Genomic DNA, 6,073 nt, shown 5'->3' with positions numbered 1-6,073 from the left:
CAACAACTACTTTTGTAAAAGCTTGTAAGCCAGTTACTTCATACCTCATGCCCTACTATTTCCTTTTTAGATAGCCAATTGCTGATTTGCTTATCCCTATTAAACCAGTACACTAAGGCACCTAAAAGGAAAGTTCAGTCTAGAGCAAGATATCAGGTTGGAATGATCAACCCTAGTCCACAGCATAGATCATCTTTTCATCTGGTTGGGTTCTGGTCAACTCATCCCCAGCTGTACGGGCATCAGCTTCAAGCTCAGGCATCCACACTTCTCGCCATACTCCAGACTTCTTGGTCTCTTCACCTCATCCTAGCCCTCATTTGGGGCCAAGCCAAGTCAACAGGCCAGGGGTCCTCATAACTCCCTGCTCCTGAAATCAACAATCCTTCCTTATTTATTCATGTATCTGGGTATGTAAGTGAGCAGCACTGAAGAAACAAGTCCAAGCTTGACCTGTATCACTTTGGATGTATTCATCCCACTTCCACTCCTGTGATTGTTCCTCTCTCATGTGATGAGAGACATTTTGATGTTTGAAATGATGATTTGAAACATTTTGAAGTTTTAAGAGGATTTACAATTTCAGTTTCACTTTTATGTCTTTTATTTAACTCAAGTTACTGTTTATGTGTGATGTGAAGTAAGGTACTAAGGTCCAACCACCAGCCCCCCTTCTCATCATTACATATAGTTGTAGAAGTATCATTTCTTGAGAATTTTTTTTTTCTTGAATGCATAGTTTCAACATCAATTACTGCTATAAATTATTGATCATAGGGTAGCCATTTGTGGTTTATTGCCTTCTATTCCATTGAAATACTGTATATGATTATGCCAGCAACACATTTTAAAAGTATTTTTGTGTTATGGTAGATCTTATAATAAAATGTTATTCCTTACAAATGTATTAGTTTTTAAGGTTAATTTTTTCAAAAGTGATTTTAATATAGTTTACAGAAAGGTTGTAGTTTCATTCATCCATTGATGCTCTTTCCCCTGCTTTTCCTTCTCCCCCAACTCAGTTTATAATGCACTCCTTATTCCACATTTTTAATTTTCGTATATATATAAATGAACAATTATACATTCATTTCACATCCTTTCCTTTATCTATTGCAGTGAAGTTTTCATTATCTACCCACCATTTGCCACTGACATAGATTCAATTTTATGATAGTTGTCTTTTGCAGTATTATCCTTTTCTCAGAGAGACATTTCACTAAGCATAACGTATTACAGACTCATCCATGCTGTGTAGTATTTTACAAGTTCATTGTTTTTTAATGCTGTGTAATATGTAATTATAACAGAACAATGAAACACTGTATGGGTAAAATATGGAAGGGAATAGGCCAACTATGTGTCCTATTGCCATATCTTTTCAATCTATAAGCATAACAAATTATCCAGGAGGCTGGGGTCTATGAAGAGAAGAATTGGAGGTAGACTCATCAACAATCTGTATTATGCAGATGACACAAACCTGCTTGCTGAAACTGAGGAGTACCTGAGCACTTGCTGTGGAAGGTCAAGGATTGAAGCCTTCAATATGGATCAAAATTCAGCATCAAGAAAACAAAGATTCCTACCACCGGGCCAATTGGCAGCATCATGATAGATGGTGAAGAGATTGAGATTGTTATCAGCTTCAGTTTGCTTGGCTCTACAATAAAAATTCTTGGTACCAGCATCCAGTAAATTAAAAGTTGAATTACATTAGGAAAGTCTGCTTTCAAAGACCTCTCCAAGGTACAAAGGAGCAACGATGTAAGTCTGGAGACTAAAGTGTGCCTGACACAGGTCTTTGCGATTGCTTGCTATGCATCAGAAATCTGTAAAATAACTAAGCATGATAGAAGGAGAATTGATGCCTTTGATTTGCAGGGCTGGAGAAGATTGTTGAAGTTACCACGGACTGCTAGGAGGACAAACAGTTTCATCCTGGAGAGAGTGAAGCCAGGCTGCTCCTTTGAGGCAAGGATTTTGAAGCTTCATTTGACATAGTTTGGACATGTTTCAAGGCGGGGTTAGTCCTTGGAGAGGGATGTCATCGATGCAAGGATGGAGGGACACAGCCGGAAAGAAGACCCTCTATGAGATGGATTTATTCCGTGACTGGGGCAGAGGGGATACATGTATCAGAGACAATACGATTGGCACAGGAAAGAGCAGGGTTTAGGGCTGCTGTACAAAGGGTCGCTGTGAGTCATAGGCCACTCGAAGGCACATAACAACAAACAACAATGACCTAAGGGTAAGAAATTGTCAGCCCAAAGATACACAGTTCAAAACCACCGTTGATCCAAGGGAGAAAAATGGACTTTCTTCTCCCATACTATTTACAGCCTCTGACCACCCATTGGAAGGTCAGTTATGACAAGGTTACAACTCAACGGTGCATAACAACAGTAACAACTTTGAGTTCTAGTAGCCTGTTGATCTCCTGTGCTTTTAAATTTTATGCTAGGTACTTATACTTAGGGTTTTTTTTTTTCTCACTAATGCAGTTATAATTTTTTTAAAAAAATTCTCCTTCCTGTCAGAACTTTATCTGAGAAAAAAACAAGCACAAACCTTAACTTATAGATTTTGTGGGTAGTCAAATGTTAAGGTCTATTTACAAAACTTTGGGTACTGTAGGTAAGTAATCTTATTGCAGAGACTCTTTTAATCACATCACATCACATGATCTTTAGAAAATTTAGAGAACATTCTGAAAAAAACCCCAATAATTTAATACTTTTTAATTAGATTAAAGTATAATTAAATTGTCTCATATTTTGTTTCCGGTTTGCAAATGCCTTATTTTGTGGTTTGCGACCACATTCAGTATTATATGATGAAATCAAAGCCTATTTCACCAAAACAACAAATATATGTCATTTTTGTCCCCAAAGGGTCAAAACTAATTAATAATTATAAAATAAATAATGTATCAAACATGATACAGTATGTATGTACATGGTGCATACAAAGTTAATAAAAATTCATCTCTAATTTCTAGCTATTTCCTTTTGAGATTTGTATCCATTCATATTGAGAACCACACACTGTAGCAATTACTGTACTTCTATTACTCAAACCAAACATAACTCCTGGAGAATAATAAAAAAACATCATTTTTCATCTATTAATAAATCAATGTAATTTGTAAATAAGTTATCCTATATTAAATTCTACATAAAAAATTAAATTCTATTTTCTCAGTTTTATTTCATCTTTTCAGTGGAATATATAATTCCCTTCATGTTTATTTATCCAAAATAAAATTTTGGAACAAAATTTAAGCTCAGACAAATGACACCATCATTATTGAGAGAAAAAGAATAAAGAAGTATACGAGGAAGAGTAACGTAGTGGTTTGCAACAATAACTAAACACAAAGTACTCAAAAGCATTTTAAGCAGGTGGTGCCACCTGTACCTATCTAATTCCTGTCCTAAATGTCTGCCACCCACTTGTGAAAGCAATGAAGAATTTGATATTGGCTCAATCTTGGTGAAGGAAAGGGCCCACAGCTCTAGCTCAAGCATTAAGTCAGATATTGAGGAGGGGATTATTACTATTAGTGCCAGTGGATAATTTCCTTTCTGTGAAACAACTGTGGCGATCCCCTCAACAAATCTAGCTTTGATATTGGCAAGCTATCAAATGCAAGAATGGACACCTGTGGGCCAGAAATTCCCAGCTGTACTTGTCATCCTGCTGTCCCAGCTGGCTGAGCTTTCCTTACAAAGAGTATAGAAAAAGGTTGGGATGGGAGGAGATAATCCATTAAAGAAGTGAAACCTGCTAGCAATGAAAAAAAAAATAACATAAAACAACACACAACAGGAAATTATATTAGGAAGCATCATACTCAGGAAGAAAATAGATGACAGAGGCAGAATAAAGACAGCATCTTTTAAGATATTCCCAGAGGGTTACTTCTCCCAATGCTATTATGGAAAGAACATTTTATGATCAATTGAAGAAAGAAATATATCAACCACGAATAAGTGAAAAAATGAACCAATCAATGAAAGGTAGCAACCCTCCCCCAAATCCACCATAACCACAATTTATGTACATAATTCTTCTTGCCTCTTATTGGAACTGCTGGTCAAAGTTTTACTTTCCCTTGATTGTATTGTAAAAATAAGTTTATCATACCATTTTCTGGCTCCCATAGGAGCTGAGCTAATAATCCCAAACCAGAACTTCTCTGGTGGTTCAAATCTATCAGTGACTACACAGAAGAAAGGTGTACAATCTCCCCTTGTGTGATTTAAAGCCTCCTGAAAACCTGCTAGGGAGTCAATTGTGGGTTAGTGTTGTTGACTCAGCAGCAATGAGCTTGAGGTGTGAGGGTTTGTTGTTTTTTTGTTTTTGTTTTTTTAATTTCTTCTCTAGTCTGAGGGTAATAATTGATGGGTTACCTGATAATTAACTAATTAACTATAGATTTTCATTCATCTGTTTGTTTTGTGTCGCAGCCCAACTTCTGGCAGTTCCATATCTATGTACTGTTCTAGCCATTTTGAATGATCTTCAGCAGTATTTTGCTTCCAGAATCAACATCCTTGGAACTAGTAGGCTGCAACACTTCCATGATACATCTTCAAGGATATGAACATGTACGGCTAAGCACAATTGATAACAGTGCATCTAAATTCCAAAATCAATCTCCATAATAGTCTATGTGTTTCCTACTGCCAAAGGGGCCCTTTGGAGTAGTGAGAGAAGACCTTCACCCTGAAACCAACAGCGTCCCTTTTCAGCAGGAAGTAGCTAAGAGAATACACCACCCCCTTTTCCTTATGAATCAGGGTGAAGTCTCTCTCAGGGAGGAGTGATAGGGAATGGCAAGGGACACAATGACAAAGGAGATTAATCAGAACTGGCTTTGACAAGCACTGTGGCAATTGGACAATTAAAACGGACATTCGCAGCGGGGGAAAGAAGAACGAACTGGGGAGGAGGGTGGAGAAAACAGTGCAACAATGAATGAATGAAAACCCAAAATCTCTGTAAATGTTCATTAAAACTAATAAAATTTAATAATAATAATAATAAAAGGAAATATGGAAATGTTTTGCACTAGGAAAGTCAGCAGTTAAGGAACTCTGCAAATTATTGAGAAGAAATGCTGTCTGTTTGAGGACTAAAATGCACTGATTCAGGCCATGGTCTTTCCAATCACTTGCTATGCATCTGAGAGTTGGACAATGAATAAGGGTGACGGCAGAAGAATTGATGCCTTTGAGCTGTGGTGTTGGAGAGGAGTGCTGAACATCAACTATGTCTTGAAGAAAAGTGCAGCCAAAGTGCTCCATGGAGGCAAAGTTGATAAAGGTTTTTCTCACTTCAGGTATGTTGCTAAGAGGGCTATTCCTTAGAGAGGGACTGTACACTTAGACAAACAGAGGGTTAGTAAAGGAGAAAAAGACCCTCAAACCAAGTGGATTGACACAATCACTGCCGCAGGCACAGGAAAGGAAAGGGTTCAGATCTGTTGTTCATAGAGTCATCATGAGTCATCATCAACTTGACAGAACTTACAACAATTATTTTGTTTATTATTAGAGGTTTTTATTATTAGGGGTCTTTGTCATTGTGTGTTACTGTTGGGTTTTTTTTGTGTTTTTTTTTTTCCTTCCAAATGGGGGTGGGCAGCCCTGACCCTTAGAGTAAGGGTAAGTAAGGATGGGGTGGAGCCTGCGGAGGCTGCTCCAGGCGCTGGCTTAAAATCCTGTAGGATCCTCGGGCCTGCCTTTAATAGTTTTTGCTGAAACATTCTTCTGGGTGGTGTAACCTGCTGTACAGAGGTAACTTATGGTTGCTGTGAAACTGAACACTGTGACACTGATGAGTCAAATGCGAGAATGGCTACCCATGGTGGACAGTGTTTGGTGACGCTCCCTGATTAAAACAAGCTTGGAAGCAGTAGTGGCATCCACTTCCATTAAATAGCTTGACTCTGGAAACCCTGTGAACCTGGAGAAAGGACAAAAGTTATAACGGTTTCCAGGACTTTCATTCATAGAGTCACTATGACTCAGCACTCAGCAACAACATTAGGAATTATTTGGTG

Source organism: Elephantulus edwardii, unplaced genomic scaffold, assembly GCF_000299155.1.
Source record: "Elephantulus edwardii isolate Elephantulus edwardi_28Jun2011 unplaced genomic scaffold, EleEdw1.0 scaffold00312, whole genome shotgun sequence".
Lineage (NCBI taxonomy): Eukaryota > Metazoa > Chordata > Mammalia > Macroscelidea > Macroscelididae > Elephantulus > Elephantulus edwardii.
The sequence above is the reverse complement of the archived record's forward strand: the minus strand, read 5'-3'. Positions refer to the sequence as shown.